The sequence below is a fragment of the Camponotus floridanus genome, unplaced genomic scaffold (assembly GCF_003227725.1).
Source record: "Camponotus floridanus strain SB8 unplaced genomic scaffold, Cflo_v7.5 scaffold70, whole genome shotgun sequence".
NCBI lineage: Eukaryota > Metazoa > Arthropoda > Insecta > Hymenoptera > Formicidae > Camponotus > Camponotus floridanus.
The window spans coordinates 263,163-280,223 of NW_020229839.1; the positions used below are offsets into that span (position 1 = coordinate 263,163).

The 17,061-nt window shown below is 37.1% G+C and overlaps 1 long non-coding RNA gene across 1 annotated transcript in view; it reads right to left on the reverse strand.

Moving 5' to 3' along the window:
* LOC105257279 overlaps positions 1-17,061 on the reverse strand; it is a 30,477-nt gene that overhangs the window by 6,439 nt on the left and 6,977 nt on the right. The gene's annotated exons all lie outside the window — the stretch shown is intronic.

The window sequence follows — 17,061 nt, forward strand, 5'->3', positions numbered from 1 at the left end:
AAGTCCAAAGACTTTAAGCAGCGATATATTTAACAGTCTGCTTTGCTATAATATACATAGAGGAAAGAAAATTTATCTAAAACTATTTATTAACTGTGTTAAGAAATTACTAGATTGTAAACCGTTTAGTTCAATCCATATACGCTTACATCAGCCGTCAATTGCTACCGTCGATTGACGCAATTTATAGATTTACAGGCAAGATTTAATTGATTCGTTAGTAATTTAGTTGTCCGTGTCTCGCGGAAGAGGAAGTTCTCTGGTAGAGGCGTAGAGAGGCGGCTAAAGTCGTCTCGAAACTTTCGTATCGACTCCCGCGGTCGGCGCAGCGCGCGGATCTCCTCTGCGAATTAACATTTAAGCCTGCGTAAAATGCAAATGACCGTGTTCTCCAGGACGCCGTCGTTGCCCCGCGGAGAACTGCTACTCGCACAAGCGGTGGCAGCGGCGCTTGTTATACCTATCACGTTTTCGGAATTTGGTCGCACAGCGCAGCAGAGACTGGCTCGAGCTCGAGAGACTTTAGTAAACATCTCGCGAGACGTGATTTTCAAGGTTCGTTAAGTCCGCCATAGATAAAGAGGAACTTGGCGATGGGTGGTGGCGAGAAATGAGCCGGCTGTAGCCGCGGTCCAGAAAAAAGGACGGAAATATGAAAGAGACAGAGAGAGAGAGAGAGAGGGACATGGAGGCAAAACGAGCGGATGGGAACACATTTTGCGAGAGAGAAGAGAGAAGAGAGAGAGAGAGAGAGAGAGAGAGAAACGGAACGAGAAGGTGACAGAGATGGAGAATCAGAGAGAAATAGGCGGAATGAGTTCATCTCCGCTAATGCAACGAGCTAAGTTAACTCGCACATCCTTCTTAACGCGCGTAACCTCGCGATTATGCGAGCCGCGGCGCGTGTACCAATGAGGAGGGAACGCGCGAATATGTTTCTGCCATCACCGACACACACGTAACGTAGAGCCTAACGTAAGCATACCGAAGCCGGCCATTATGGATGCGGGAATGACGATGTATCTTATACAATTCGAGATGTGCAAGATAGATCCCACGCTTATTTATGCAATACATTGTATGCGTGTTTCCGATTCGAAAATTGTAAATTACTTTAATGTTTTAAAGATTGCTTTTTTTTTGACAGATCAAAATATTATATTTAGAAAGTATGATCTTTTCTAAAAAAAAAAAGAAAATATATCTAGGACAAACACACAACTATGTAATGTGTTATGAAATGTGTTATAAAATATGATATGATGCGAAATGAAACAACTAACTGTAAGATCTACAACGGAAAGAAACGAAATATGTATCGTATTTCATTGTATTATTTCGTACATTTGTGGATGAATGAAAACATCCCATGACGCATAAATCGCAATAAGAGAAAAGAAGGCGCAAATCGTAAACTTGTAAAGAAAGACCCGATTTATAAGAAATATGAAGAATTGTATTTACACGCGATAGATCATATAAAATTTTAATGATAATAATAAATATGTTTTGCAAGCTCGCTAAATAAAAGTTGAAATATAATTAATCAACAAATACTGTGATAAATATGACTTCAACACAAATTTTTATAAAATACATGACAAACAATTTATTTTTTAACTTGTTTGGTCTTGCGATAATATTACTGTGACTGATTTAATTGTTCACCACGGAGGCAATTCAAGAAAAAAATGTTGATATATAACTTTCCAGATCATTAATATAGTCGTAAATTATAGCGTCGTTTATTTGTCAAGGTTAAGCTGACCTCATTATAACGGGATAGCACTGATTTTTCAGTTTTGTCACAGAGACGCTTTGTGCGTTTCTTTCATATAGAAATCGTCCGATCGTAACGGGTAGATGGTCGCATTTATCGTTTCGTTGCATTTATTTTTGTAATTTGATTCTGTATTTGCGTGTTTGTACTTTGGTTTCGTGCCAACTTACGTTCGCTCGTATCTAAAATGTGTAAAATTAACAAATACAAACAAGTGACATTGCTATAAATTGAACACTAGCAAAGCACTTTATTTTCTCGAGTGCAAGCGAGCAGGAAATCCTGCTGATGCATATCCACGTGTCTGACCGATATCCCGAAATGTATCAAATCTGCGTGGGAACTGGTTCCCATACCGTGCGTGGAAGTTGGATCGTGAACGTAGATCGTATGCGCTCGTTTCCAACGGTCAGTCTCTCGCGATTATGCGAAACGCAAAGCGTGTACCGTCAGCGAATACGTGAATATAAACGATCGCTTTCGGCTAGATAAGATTGCCGAAATAAGCAGCAGGCAAATATCCTTCGTTTGCAAAGGAATACATCATATTGCGTAACCATCTTTACCGAGAGTGTTTGGTGACAGCTACGCTATATAAATGTATTAAAAATAAAATGTATTAATATCACAGCGAATTATTTGTGCAACAATTTTGGAAGTTACGTCGTATTTATCACTTTATTCGTATTCTTTGTATCGAATCATGTACGCGACAAGAATATTCAGATATCATAGGTGTGGAATTTATAAATATACAACGAATAATACAGCAATAGTTTGTGGAATCAACGATTCACATATTTTAAAGAGATTTGCATCTGGATATAGCTTCAGGTGATATAATATTTCTACAGCAATGAAACTTAAAACTTGGTGTATAAAAATCGTTGATGTTAAATATACTCGACAATTTCAATATCAAATTTTCCGCATAAATTAATATTGCAAATTATCAAAATTTGAATAAAACCATAGATTTATGATTTATTAACTGAAATTTAAAAAATTACTAGAATAAAATGATTAAAAAGATCAATTTTTGACATGTATCTCTATATTCTCGAGAAATTTTTAATTCTCTAAAATTTTCAATTATTAAAAAACGATTAAAATTCACATAAGTTTCCAAATCAATAAAAATGTTTGCGAAAAAAGAAATGTCTTTAAATTCATCAAATGCGCATTTTATTATCTTTTATTATCTTTGTCAATAATTTTATATATATTTTATCTTTTTTGCATCATTATATGCTATCATTAAAATTTCAATTCTTAAAAAAATTAGAAATTCTTAATCGAATGCCTGCTTCATATATAATTCCTTTTAAATTATATCTCAGAAATTGAGTGGAGTAATTGTCGCTATTTCAGTGTGAATGACCTTCGGGAGATGTGGGCCGCTAGAGCCACGTGCAAATGCGAATGGACCTTTATGCGCATCCACATATACGAAAGAGGGAACACGGACATCATGGAACACATGCATCAATGAAGGCGAATAATGTAATACAGTAACCCACGCGCTTTCGTGCGTTACCCGTTTACGTTATCGAAATATTTCGGACAATATTGGAATATTGAGGTTTTTTATCACTCTGGCTTCTCGCAATAAAAAAGAAAATCTACGTAGGAAGCGCCGAATAAAATGGTGATCGTAAAAGATGTTTAGAAGCATCTTGATTTTTATATCTCGATTACGTGATATTTTTTTCCCTCTTGGAAACACTTTTTCTTGAATTTAATTAAATTTCATGTAAAAATTCACTATACTTTGAATGCAAATACATGCTAATTTTTCTGTTGGCAATGCTAAACTATTTTTTTTTAAATATCATGCTTATATAGAGTTAAATTATCATTATTCGTTGTATATTGTATATTATTTTTAAATAAATAGAAAAAATTGTTGTTTATATTTAACTTGATAGATTCAAAATATATTTTCCATACTGTATAATATCACAATCATTATTGCATTTTAAAATTAAATGAAAATAAAAAATATTAAAGATATTTTTAATACATATATTTTGTTATTTTCTCTTTCTATTCATTTTTAGAAAAATATGCGACGCATTCATCTTACAATTTTAACATTAATTATAACATCATTACATTTATTAAAATTAGTAAATAAACTTGTCCTAAATTGTTTTAAAATTAAATAAAAGATTATATATAATTAAAAGTATTAGTTTTCTTAAATATAAATATCATATTTGACGAAAAATATATATATTTGAAAGAAAGATTTTTCTTTAATTTTCATAGCTATACGCTTTAACGAAAATGGATCTGCAAAATATTAAAATAGTATTAGATTAAATAAATTTATCAAAACCTTTCAACCACGATATACAAAAATTTATATTGTAAAAAATTCACGCTACAGTAAAAAGCTTCAACATCAGAATGCAGAAGCGTCGCTACTACATATCTATTTGTTTTTGGATGTAATGAGTTTTCTCTTTCACTATGTGCCTTACATCTATACTTTGTACTATTTTTAAACACGTTTCGAGACTCTTTGAACTCCAAAGAAGAAAGATGTGATACTCACAGGATGAGATAATGCGTTCGAGAAGATAGACAGAGATACGTCTTGGATACTGGCCATTTCCTAATTGTATAATCTTTCTGGCGTCCAGTCTGGCAAAGCTTCTAACGGCTCTAATAGCTATAATAGACAGCACGCTCCTGTCTGTGTGACCAGGATCCTTCCAATATCCTATTCGCGTACGTACTCATTCATGTATAAGACTTTGGTAATTACTGGCGTATAAATAACAAATATGTATTCAAGTTAGAGGTGAATATTATAAGAGAAACTGATAATGTATTGACATCATCAAGGTTGTTTTTAGACATTTGACAATATTGAAATTTGTAAATACTTTAAGAATTATAGCGTAATTGTTGATAATAAGGGGGAATTCTATTTATATCTATATATGATATATTCACGTTTTTTAAATAGGTGCTTATCAATTTGTGTTATTTTCATTCATTCAGAAATTGTATTTCTTTAACTCAATGTTAAACAAAACATTTTTGCTCTGTAAAAACATAGAAAAATTGAATTTGCGTTATAAAACACTTTTTAAACTTTAGATATTTTCTCTGAATTTCAATTTTAACGTAAACAGCTTTTAATTTATTTTTATAAGAGAAAGAGTTCTTTACGATATCGATGTAATAATTTAAAATAAAACATCCCTATGTGGAGTCGAGTTGGAAAATTATAATGAACCTTTTTTTCACGTGGCCGGTATAGTATAATAAAAATGTAGATTCCACCCTTTTTCGTTAGCCCTTCTTCGTCTTTCTTCTTGAAATTCGTGAGGGACCGTTCGGAACGCGCGCGCGAACTTCCCCGTATTTATTTCCCCTTATTATACAGAAGAAGGTCGAGCTCACTTTTCATCTATGAGGCATAACGCGAGGGGTGGTAGAACGACTCGCGTAGCCCAATTTCCTGATAGGATAAACCGGTAACGGGTTCGATCTATGCGCGTAAGACGCGTGAGTAGAATATGACCGAGAATCCGAAGCGAGAGACTTTGACGACGCTCTCGAGAACGTTTGCACGTGCCGCAAAGAGAGGTAAACAACCGTCCGAATTAATTCCGACGCGCTTTTAAACGTCTCTCATATAAATCGGATAAAAGCAATTACGTCGGCGAAACTGCGAAATATTTCTGCGAAGATTTGCCCGCACAGTCTGCGTGATACAGAGTTGCTCACGAGTAGCAGTCTTGGAATCGATCTCGATATTCTTTACATGAGTTTAACGGCATGAGTTTAAAGTAACCTTGAGAAAATCTAACAACTTTACTTTAATAGCTGACTATTTGTAAAATTAATGTTGAACTTACGATATTCCGATAGATATTATCGGTGTTTTCTGAATCTAAAGAATCTGATTATGTATTTTTTCGCCTTTGTCAATATGTTAATTAATCACAGCACGAATTTTGTAACTATCCCCCAAATTGAAACTTATTATCTTTTAACGATATAAAACAGCAGAAAAAGAACCGTAATATCTGTAGTGCATTTTTCATGTTTTTATTGCTCCATGTAATTTATTGGAAATATTCTTACGAGATAAATAAGACGGATGATGTAAAAAAATGGAAATTATCATATTATTGCATCGCATAATTTAAGCATCGTATATGTCTTATTCGAAATAAATAACTAAAATAGCAACGCGATTGTATCTTCGCGTTATAGCGCATCCTTCCTCACTCGGCATTGTTGAACGGCGCTGTACACAGCTCAATTTCGCGAGGTATCTTACTCGCGGCAGAGTCCGACGCAATTTACAACCCGAATTTGAATAATTCGATCGAAGTCGCCGGGCCGTCGCCGTCGCAGCCGCCGAGAGAGACGCGAGTAAAATCCTCCCGCTAATTTATCGTTTATCATCTCCGCGGCGCGCCGTTAAAGCGGCCGTAGCACGTACTTAGCGATAAAAGTGCTTAACACTTGCGACTCGCAAAGCCTCACGATACGTATGTCCCGGGGGACGACTTTGCGCCCCTGGTTTACGACAACTTCCGCAACGAGCGGCCAACCAGAGAAAGAAAGAGAGAAAGAGAGAGTCGACTCGATATAACTATACTATCAACGTTAAATCCGCGCCGGATCCATCCGTTTCATTAACGACGCGAGATTGGCGACCGTTTAACACGTCAATTCTCGCAGAAGAGGGCTCGAATATGTCAGACATATCGTCGCCGAACGACGATTGCACTTACGTGTTTATACAGGCGGCAGGCGTATTTTATAGAAGCGACTTAAGCGCCGGGTGACGATCGAATCTCGTCAACGTCGTCCGGAAAAGATAAGATGTATCTCGGGTATTTGGAGGAGCGCCAAAACCAGATCGGTTGTAAGGGGTCCAGTGGACAGAAGGAGGGAAGAGGGGGTCTCCTTCGATTTCTATTAAACGCCCTTGCAGACCTCGCCTCGACGCAACCTGCGTGCAGGATGTTGGGGTCAAAGGGGCACCAACCAGATTGCACCGTGCAAGAGCCGTCTTCTCTCTCAGGGTTCGTTCAGCTCCCCGAACTGGATCGAAAGAATTGAGGAGCCACGTTGAGACTGGTCATGGTCGCTGAATAGTTGTTGAAAGAGCGAGCTGCGAGACACGGGGTGGAAGAAGGAGAGGATAAGACCTGGAGACGTGTAACCTCCGGTCGTGCAGCGACGAGTCGCGCGGGTCACGCGTGTCCGGAATCTCGTCGACAATTTTTACATTCATTTCCCGGGCGCGGATCATTACCCGTGAGACTTGCTCGCTGATCCTCCCCGGAGGATCGCGTAAGTACGTGTTAGCGATTTGCGACGGCGTTAAGATGATACGAGCTCGTCCTAGAAAGTAAGCAGAACGGCGTGATTTGCAAAAGCGCAAGAGCGAATGCGCGAACTTTGCACGCTGAGACGATTCGTTTGGTGAAATCGGGGGCGACGACGGAGCAAATGCGATTGTGATGTGCATACACAATATAATATTATATATATATGATTATTATATTTATTTATTGTATATAAAAAGACACGGTAGACGGTGAGAATAAAAATTCAAGGAGCTAAGAGGATCTCATTTATAATTTGAAAAGTATGAAATAAATAATATTTTACGTCAAACTGGCATGAGAACGGTGCATTAGTATTAGAACGATATAATATGAATATTTCTCCGATGTCTCTGAGAAAGCATTTATATTGGCGAATTGGGAAATTTTATTCTTCATGAGATATCTAACAGATATGTCTTTATTAATTTTTTATATACATATAAACTGACGTTACATTTACTAATTGATCAATTATAAGTATAAAATCAAATATATCGACTTTCGAACATAAAATCGAGAAAATTGAAGTGACAATTGATTTATATTATAAGATACGAGATGTATGACATGAATTATTGTTTTAATAAAAATGCATTTTTTTCATTTAATCTGTACCAATATATATATAAAGCTATAAATATATATATTTAGGGATACATACATGTATATATATTCCAGTAAGTATATCTATAAATATGCTTACGCGAAAAAATATTTCATCGCGTCGCGATGTTGTATAATATGTATCGACACTAAATTTTTCGCAACTGTATAATGTACCTAAGTGGACGTATCGCTTCAATAGCTTTTTCATGCTTATTGTGTGCGGTGTGTTTCACCATGCGGAAAAATATCTCATCGGCAAACGCATCTGGATACACGCCAGGCGCGCGTGTGCACGTCTGTAATATCATTCTGGATCGATTTCCTGGCATCCAGTCGCCGTTCGAGCCGAATCATTTTACGGACAGATTGCCGTTGTCTCTGGATACGGTGCCGACATATGATGTACGATTATAGCCGGCGACGACGACGACGACGGCGCAGCGATATTACAAGGAAACGTCTCGTTTTACGAGCGACGTATCAAATAATACGCTGATACACCGTACGACTTTAGCGGGCAATATGTAAGTAAACGTCTATGACGCGCCCCGGAATGAGTGTTTTGAGAGGCGCTAAAAGAGAACCTCGGCCCTTTGCGCTTTTCCTTCAGGTTGTACCGTGAATTTTGAACGACGTCTTTTGGCCGATTAATAGTCGACGACACTGTTTCAAGAACGTTGCAAGAGAACGTTACTTCAAGAAACGACGCGATAATATTTGTCTGTAATCTGCCTATAATCGACTGTCCTATGATGTGACACTTCTGTCCTCGTCTATGGTACTTTTTTATTCGATGTCGGGATATATAAATGATGAGTAAAACCCATGACGATTCTCAGAAAAGACCAACAAGGAGGAGGGTAGTTTAACTTGACGATTAGTCAGCCCCTGCACTATTACCCTCTCTGTCTTCCCTCTGTAATGCACAAGTATGTATGTATTATACATGGGTGTCCAGCGACTCCCTCTCTTCTTTCGTGAGTCACCGACGGAAATTACGATCGATCGAACACCAGCAAGCAATGAAGGAAAGTTACATCGTATAAGAGTCGTTTCATAGGAAAGAAGAGAGAAACTTTTTCTTCATCGTCAGTTCTAGCGTAAACGCGTTTAGGAGCTCCGATGACAGTGGATGACGGAACATCTCCGGATCGTAGAATTTATTCCCATCGCGTGTCGCGATGCCGCTGATCTCGTTAGATCGCGCGGGACGATCGCGCATCGATGGTTTCGCGTTACGTGAACGGGGACAAAAATTTCCCTCGAAAATATCGCCGTTTTCGAGAACCAAGAGACCTCAAACTGATGCGAACTCGAGTGGGTTTGTTCAATGGTAGCATTTGCAGCGAAGCGTTTGGGACATTAACTAGAAAGTTTCAACTCTTCATTTAGTTTACTTCTGACATTACTAAAAGAGGAAAGAAAAAGGGGAAAGGTTATTTGTGGCACACAAAAGTAATATCAAAAATGTTATTATCTTGTAGAAAAAAATCATGATTTTGTAGAAATGATTATTTCATAACTATTGTACGAAAAATTTAATATTAAGAAATATATGATTTTCCTTTGAAAAATAATTATAAAATTTAACGTTAATAATTATTGCAGTTATGAACAAGAGATTTCGGTGTTGCAAGCGTTAATTGAAACAGCTGAGTTACTTGATAGTCAAAGTATTTTAATAATAACTGCCTGGAGAGTAAATTTAGTACTAATATTGGAAAGAAAATTGGAAATTTTAAATAAAGATTATTTGGAAAATACTCACATTTTTAATGTTAATATTAAAAATTAGTTTAATAAATATGTCATAATTTTGCGTGCATAGACATATTACTATGTATTACTTACATACATATGCTAATGCTTGTCTGCATTTTATGTTAAAAAAATAATACGCGATTTTTCGCTCTAGATAACATAACATTATATATTGTAATCGAAAGTGGTGAGCACGTTTAATGAGGGACATCGATGACAATCAATGACGAAACGGCTCGTAATTTATTCTCGCCACGCGTGCCGCGGCCACTGATCTCGTTAGGTTCACAAACCGGTCATCTCGATGGTCCGCATCCCGACGACGTGCGCGGAGATAAAATACGTATCGAAATCTCGGCAGTTCTGTAAGAATTCGCCGGGATCCAATGAAAGCTGAGCAGCCGAGAAAAAGAAAGGAAGAGGGAGAGAAAGTAGGAGAGAGCGAGCGCGTGGAATTGCGACCGATCGAAGGCGGATGAATCCAATCGACGACGGGCAGGACTCCGACTAAAGTTTTCCGAAGGAATCCTCATTTCGCTCTTATCGTAAACTCGCGTCGAAAGCTCCGTTGACAAGTGGGCGACGGAATATCCCGATCGGAATTTATTCTCGCCACGTGTCCCGCCACGTTACCCCGTCTTCTCAAACCTCCTTACGACCATGTCAAAAGTCTCGTATACACTTCACCCTCTTATTTTTCTTTATACCTTCTCTAACACCCTTAGAAATCTGATGAAAAACTACTTTTCATCCTAACGAAATGAAGCAAGGTGCTATTATAATTATAGATAGTACATGGGATTTATTTACACCGTTATATGTGATGCATACATCTATTAAAGAGGTACAATTATTCCCTTTAATTAGTGTAATAGATACATTTCAGATGCAAACTATTGGAAATAATCATTTAAAATATGTAATTTACTTATAATTTAATATTAATTATTACATTTTAATTTTCAGTGTTAATTATTTTGTTATTACTTTATTATTTAATCTCTATTTTTTAAATATCTCTCTATATAATTAATACTTAAATCATATTTCAAAAGTTTACTTAAAATAAAAAAAAACGTAATTTTGTTATCGATATTTATTCTTAAACATTAATATTAAAAAATTCCCAGTTCTTTTATCGCGCGGAAATCGCATTGTTAACTCTTTATTTAAAAGATATTTACTCTAAAATATTTCGCGAAGGTAAAAGAAGATACGAGAAATCCCTAAGGATACCCAAACATATAAGGATATACGTGTACGTATATACACGAAATGAAAAGCTCTTACCATCGTTAGTATTCTGGAGCAGTACGTCCCAATTCGGTTACATGAGCGAAGGTGTAGCATACCTTGGCGCTGTAAAAGGAGTTATTTAGCGTTCCACGACTCGTCGACGCCGAGGAATTTGGCGGCGAATTTTTGTCGTAGCTCATCCGATGAGAATAATCGCCGGCGAACACGTCACACGCGTAAAGGAGCGATCTATTCGGGGGCTTTTCGCGCGCGTTTCTCGTGCGCGGCGCGTCCTCCTCGTTTGAATCTTGTCTTCGCCGAAACGATGATAAAGCGAGGGGGCGGTTACTGAATATTTACGCGAGAGAGAACCCCCGGTGAACTCGCGATCGATAATTTGGCCGTGTGGTCAGACGCGGCGGCGATTAACCTTTAACTGCTCGTGCGGCGCCTGACGGACGCCACAGTCGTTTCGCATGCGTTTTATTCCCCCTTCTCGTCCTCGTTTATCCCGATAATGTGTAACATCCCTCGAATAGCACGATGATTCTCTCCCGTTAATTCCGTAATAATTAACTAATATCTCCCCGCCCCCCTCTCTCTCTCTCTCTCTCTCTCTCTCTCTCTCTCTCCCTCTCTCTGTTGTCGCCCGATACAAGCGAATTAATGCCGAGAGTTGGTTAATAGTCTTCGGCAACTTCCCGTACAATAGGATGAAGTTCCGTTACACCGACACAAAAGCAACTTTGCGCCACAATGAATAAAGACCGTAGTATCATGTAATACTCAAGAAGGCAATTAGTCAGTTCCAGTCTCGATATTCGCGAGATTTCCCTTGTATGCCGTTTAATTGTCTCGAAATCTCTCGTGGTCTCCTCTAAAACATTTCTCTTGGATTGGATATTTAGCGCTATCGATGAGCAGGAATAAAATCGATAACGATTGTTAATAATAACAAAGTTATCGCCGCGATGTTATAATCTTACAGTATTAAAAGACTCGGTGTCTTGAACTACAACTCTTGCTCTAAAACAATGTATAACATCCCGAGGGTATTTGAAGCTCGCGTTCGCCAATTATTGCCGCGCAACATCATTGCTGCGCAGTTTCTTGCTGCCCGTTGGCGATAAGATATATCCGTTCACGATCGCGCCAGCGGATGGGAGCGAGAGAGTTTTTTTGTAATGTCTAAAATCAATATCTCGCGGGTCAAGTGTCATACATAACAATGACCTCACGAGTTCACTGACTAACGAGATTTATTTCGACAAAGTTTTCTCCGCTCTCCTCCGCTACTCGCCATTCGCATTGCCAAACTAAACATCACGTCCCTCCCTCAATTCACTCGACCTCCTCCTCGCCGCCACTCGCGCCCGTTCCCGATGACAGGAGTAATTACATTTTTATGTTGTTCCGACACGAGGCGGTACGTGACTGCAGCGGGATCAATTTGTCTCGCGGCCCCGACGCCGTGTTCGCAATGGCAAATGTTATTTGCTCGGGATAACGCCAGCGAGACGAAGAACGAGAAACTCAGACAACGAAATGCGATTCCGCGATTGCGAACGTGTACGAGGCACCGTCTCACGCCCGCGTTATTTTGTCCGTTCCGACGTAATTATCGCCCGACGCGACTTTCATCCGGCCCGGTCGAACCTTGGGGATTATCCGAAAAACACCTTTCTCCGAAAGTCAATATCCGATCTGCGCGAGCTATATCCTTGAAAATCGAATCATAGACGTAATGTATACGTCGTGCACAATTTTATTTACTCCGTTCAAATCTCGTAAAAAATATATTTCTCACCTTCCCTCTAGTGTCTTTAAATATTTAATTAATAAATGTATCTACAAATAAAAACGAAGATATGCAAATATATAGGATCAAGAAAATAAACGCGTATAGGAAAAGGGAGAAAAATCAAAAAAATTGCAATTAATTGATAGGGAGAAGAAAATCGACTTTGATAAACAAGATGCGAAATATGTTTCGCAAAGTTCGAAGATGTGCAGACTTCTATAACAATTATTAGATTCGAGCGCGAATGCATTATCGGATTTCGCAACAAACACCTGGCAATTGCTTATTTCGCAGCGATCGCTTCTTCGCCAGTCGATCGCGTAAAGTATACCCTGATTAATCGATTGCCGTCGTCGTAATCCCGACCGGCTTGTAAGTGGATCGTTTGTAATCCCAAGAGAGTCGAGAGCATCAGCGGAATGATTTAGTGCTCAAGCATACTGGTGCGATCGGCGACCTAGAGAGCTCGACCATTTCGCTCGCGACGGAGTTATCGGCGATCTCAAAGGCGATCTGTTGATCCGCTTTGATCCGGCCCGACGATTTAAATTCTCTATGCCAATCAGGGAAACACGGATACGATATGCGACGACGTCCATTAATAAGTATGACGTTAAAAGAAAACGTGATCGTTGATGAAGACAAACGACGTGGCGTCGTTAATTACTCTTGATTACCGGGGGCACACCGGTAATTAGAATTAATACTTCTCGCGTAGAATTAAATAAAACGCGTACTCCCGTACCCTCTCCCTCTCCGAAATATATTTGAACTTTGGTATACATAATTATCAGCTGGTTTTCTGTATCTCTATCTAATTGACTTTGCAACATCTGACTTTGTCAATAACGTAAATAATTACAAAGTCGTGTATTTCATTCGTGTCTATTAAATATTTAAAATTGATGAAAAATTGATACAACAGCGCTTATTTCCAACGTGCAATATTCAACTCAACAAAAAAAAGCTCGTCTCTATTTTGCGAAATTTTCGCATTTTTTATCATTATTATACATTATAATGTTATTTACTGCTACAGCTCTTCTATACTATCTTCTGTACTATCTTTATAATTGAGACTTACTCTGCTCCTTTTCCTATTAATATTCACAGATTCGAATTTAAAGTATGTTAAATTTTGAGACATAATAATAATTCTATTACTATCGGTGAGATTTAATTGTGCCAGATGATATTGATTAATTAAACTGCCACAGAAATTAGTTGACACTATATTTTTAGCGATATAAAACAATATGACTCAATGATATATTTAGCACGTGAATAAAACTGAAATGAAAGATTCAGAGTGAATCAGAGTTTACGATGAGAATCGTATTTGCCGTGTTGTTGGAATTTACCAGTTAGATTTGGAACACACTCGGCAATTAATGGCGATGTTTGTTTCTACGGAAAAAGTTACCGAGAGCTATCGACCAACTTTCCGATTAATTCAGTTACATTGGACAACAATACTCCAATATCAGTCAATTATTGCGCGAATTTTCGTGTGTGTGTGTGCAATCATATAGATTATTAATTAAATAAAAGAATGTTGCAAAACATATATAATTGCATATAATTTATGATTTATGTAATGAAAAAATTTAATGTTTGACAAAAGTATAATCTTTAAATGTATAATTATGTTGATATAACTAAATTATTCTTTGTTTATAAAATGATTGGCAAATAATAAAATTCATTAAAAAATATTTCGTTACGTTTTTATTCAATTTTTTATTCAATGAGAAACAAAAACCTGTTATTAATTGTACGTTGAAAAGTAATGACTAGAAAATGAAAAGATTAGATCACAATTTATACACTTGTGATGGAAATAAATTTTTTGTATATCAGAATTATAAAATAATCATGTAGAAAGTAATCATCATGTAGAACATCTTATGAAAGATCATACGATATGTCGACATTTATTGTAAACAGCTCTCGTAACAATCAATTACTCTTGAGACAAAGAAAGATAAGATAAACTAACGTTTATTTACTTCGTTTGTGCGTTATTTTCCCTGTGTTGTGTGTGAAGTGTACCTATGTTCCAATAATAACTCTATTTCATTGTTGCTAACTAGTAACGTAATGTGTATATATTTATATATGTATGTATGTAATAACAGGTTTTTTTTAGATTTATATTTATTTTCTAGATATTATATAATATTACAAAATTATATAAAATATCAAAAATAAATATCTGATAAAATTCACAAAATAATTATAATAATTGCCTATAAGATAATAATTGTAATAATAAGTTGAAAGAGAGGTATAAAAATATATGCAAGTCCGATTTACTCAAAATTCATAAAACTACGGTTTAACATAAATAAGAAATTATGTATGCAGAGAGAGACGGAAAATTACTAGAATTAATTTATTTTAACATAAACTCAAACGTATAAATATTACGCATTAATATAAGTAGATTAACGTAATTAACTTAAGTAGTAAATAATTATTAATTTTCATAGTAAAATTGCTTTAAAAAATTTTTTTTAAATGTAGCAAAAAATGTGGCAAAATGTAATATACATATAAAAGGGAAAAAGGGAAAAATAAAACAAGAGAGAAATAAGGGACAGATTATACCGAATGCAGAGTCAAAATTCATGAAGTTACAAAAAGATATTTTTTTTTTTGTAAAGGGAAAGAACGGAGCAATCTCGAATCCATCGATCGCCAGTTTGTTAGTCGAAGCAGTCGCTTAGAAAGTTAAGCGATCGTTAAGAAAATTAAAACCATAATTTTATAACACTTATAGTTCTTATGTATATAGGCTCGAGGTCTATCACTTTTTATTTGCGTCATGTAATCGTAATTTTTTTAATCGTATTACAAAAATTTCAAAGGCGTCGTGGAGAATTGTGGCGATCACTGTTATAAGCGAAGAGATATTATTAATTGGATCCGACAAGCCGAAAATTAATGAACGTTCCATTGGTACACGAACCCAAATATATAAAAAAATTGTGTGAAATTCATGAAATTGATAAAACTCCGACTGTCATCAAGTAAGTATTGTATAAAATCTACACAAACAGAGGGAGAATATCAAGGCATCAGAATTCGAACTCAAGATCTCTCACTCACAGAGCAATTGCTCTGCCACTGAACTACTTTGAAAGATAATTTCGCGCTCTCGTTTTTATTACTTACAATAAATTTCCGAGTATCGTCGTGTACATATATACAGGATAGTATCGGGCTCCCACGAGACCTTCTCGATGGTGCGATCACGCGTGGCGTAACGAGCAATTTTATCGCTACAAGAGGGATTATGAGGCTGGCGTCTTCTCGCGAAGATTAGGCGGCGGGCAGAGTAAAGCGGAATAAAGAGAGAGAAAGAGAGAGAGAGAGCAAGGGAGAAAAGCAGCGGTATTTTCGCGAGGGTGGCGGCGGCGCGATATAACTCGTGTGGTGGATAGGAGCGCATTTACGGGCCCCGTGGAGCGACGCCCCCGAGTTATCCACGAAAGTCGAGTTAGCGCGCGACGGGCCCCTCCGCCTGTAGCTTGTTATCTTATTGTATTGTTAGCGCGGAACGAAAGAGAGAAAAAGACTAAGAGAGAGAGAGAGAGAGAGAGAGAGAGAGAGAGAGAGAGAGAGAGAAATCCGCCGTCTTGAAGCAGGTTTCTTCTCCCCCCACACTCTCCCTTCTGTGCTGCTCCTTTGTACGGACTCTCGTCCTGCTTCGTCATCGGTATTTCTCTCTCCCTCTCTCTATTCATCTTTCTTCCGACGTCTCTTGCATCGCGCGTTCGACCCTCTTCTCTTGCCCTTCTCTGCTTCGACTCGTACTCTTTTCACTGCGCGCTCGGTGAATCACCGAACTCGCCTGTAAATCGTCCACGAGAGGCCACCATTCTGAAACCCCTTGAAATCTTGTAAAATTTTATCAGCGCGTTGTTCCGACGCTCTTCTGCGACAAACGCATATTGTTGTAAACCTACGGTATTTCTGCAAAGCAGTATGTGAATACACATACATATGTCAGGCTATAATTTACATAACTGTATCATCTTGCCAAGTTATACTGTTGTATTACAAATATATTATTTATATATAATAAATTAATATTATGTTTTTTTGAAAATCTCATCAGAATTTAAAATTTGTAAACTTCTAATATTACTTTTCAAACGAAAGAGATCAATTTAAAAATTATTATTAATTAATAATTCAAATTTTTATACGTTTCAAATAAATATCACATTTTCTACGTATTTCTCTACATTTGTTATTCTCGTTAAAAATATGTAAATTCTTGAATAAAATATATATTTCTTGTGTAAAACAAACAACAACTATTTAAATAATTATTTTTAATAATTTGTAGTTGCCTATCATTGCTTGCAAGTTTCAACGAACATAATATCGTGCGATCGCGAAAAAACCGTAATCAAAACAAGGAGAACGAGATAGAGAGGACACCGTTCAGATTAGCGGGTAAAACTGGTTCTGTTAGGCCACGACTTCCGCCGACTCGCGCA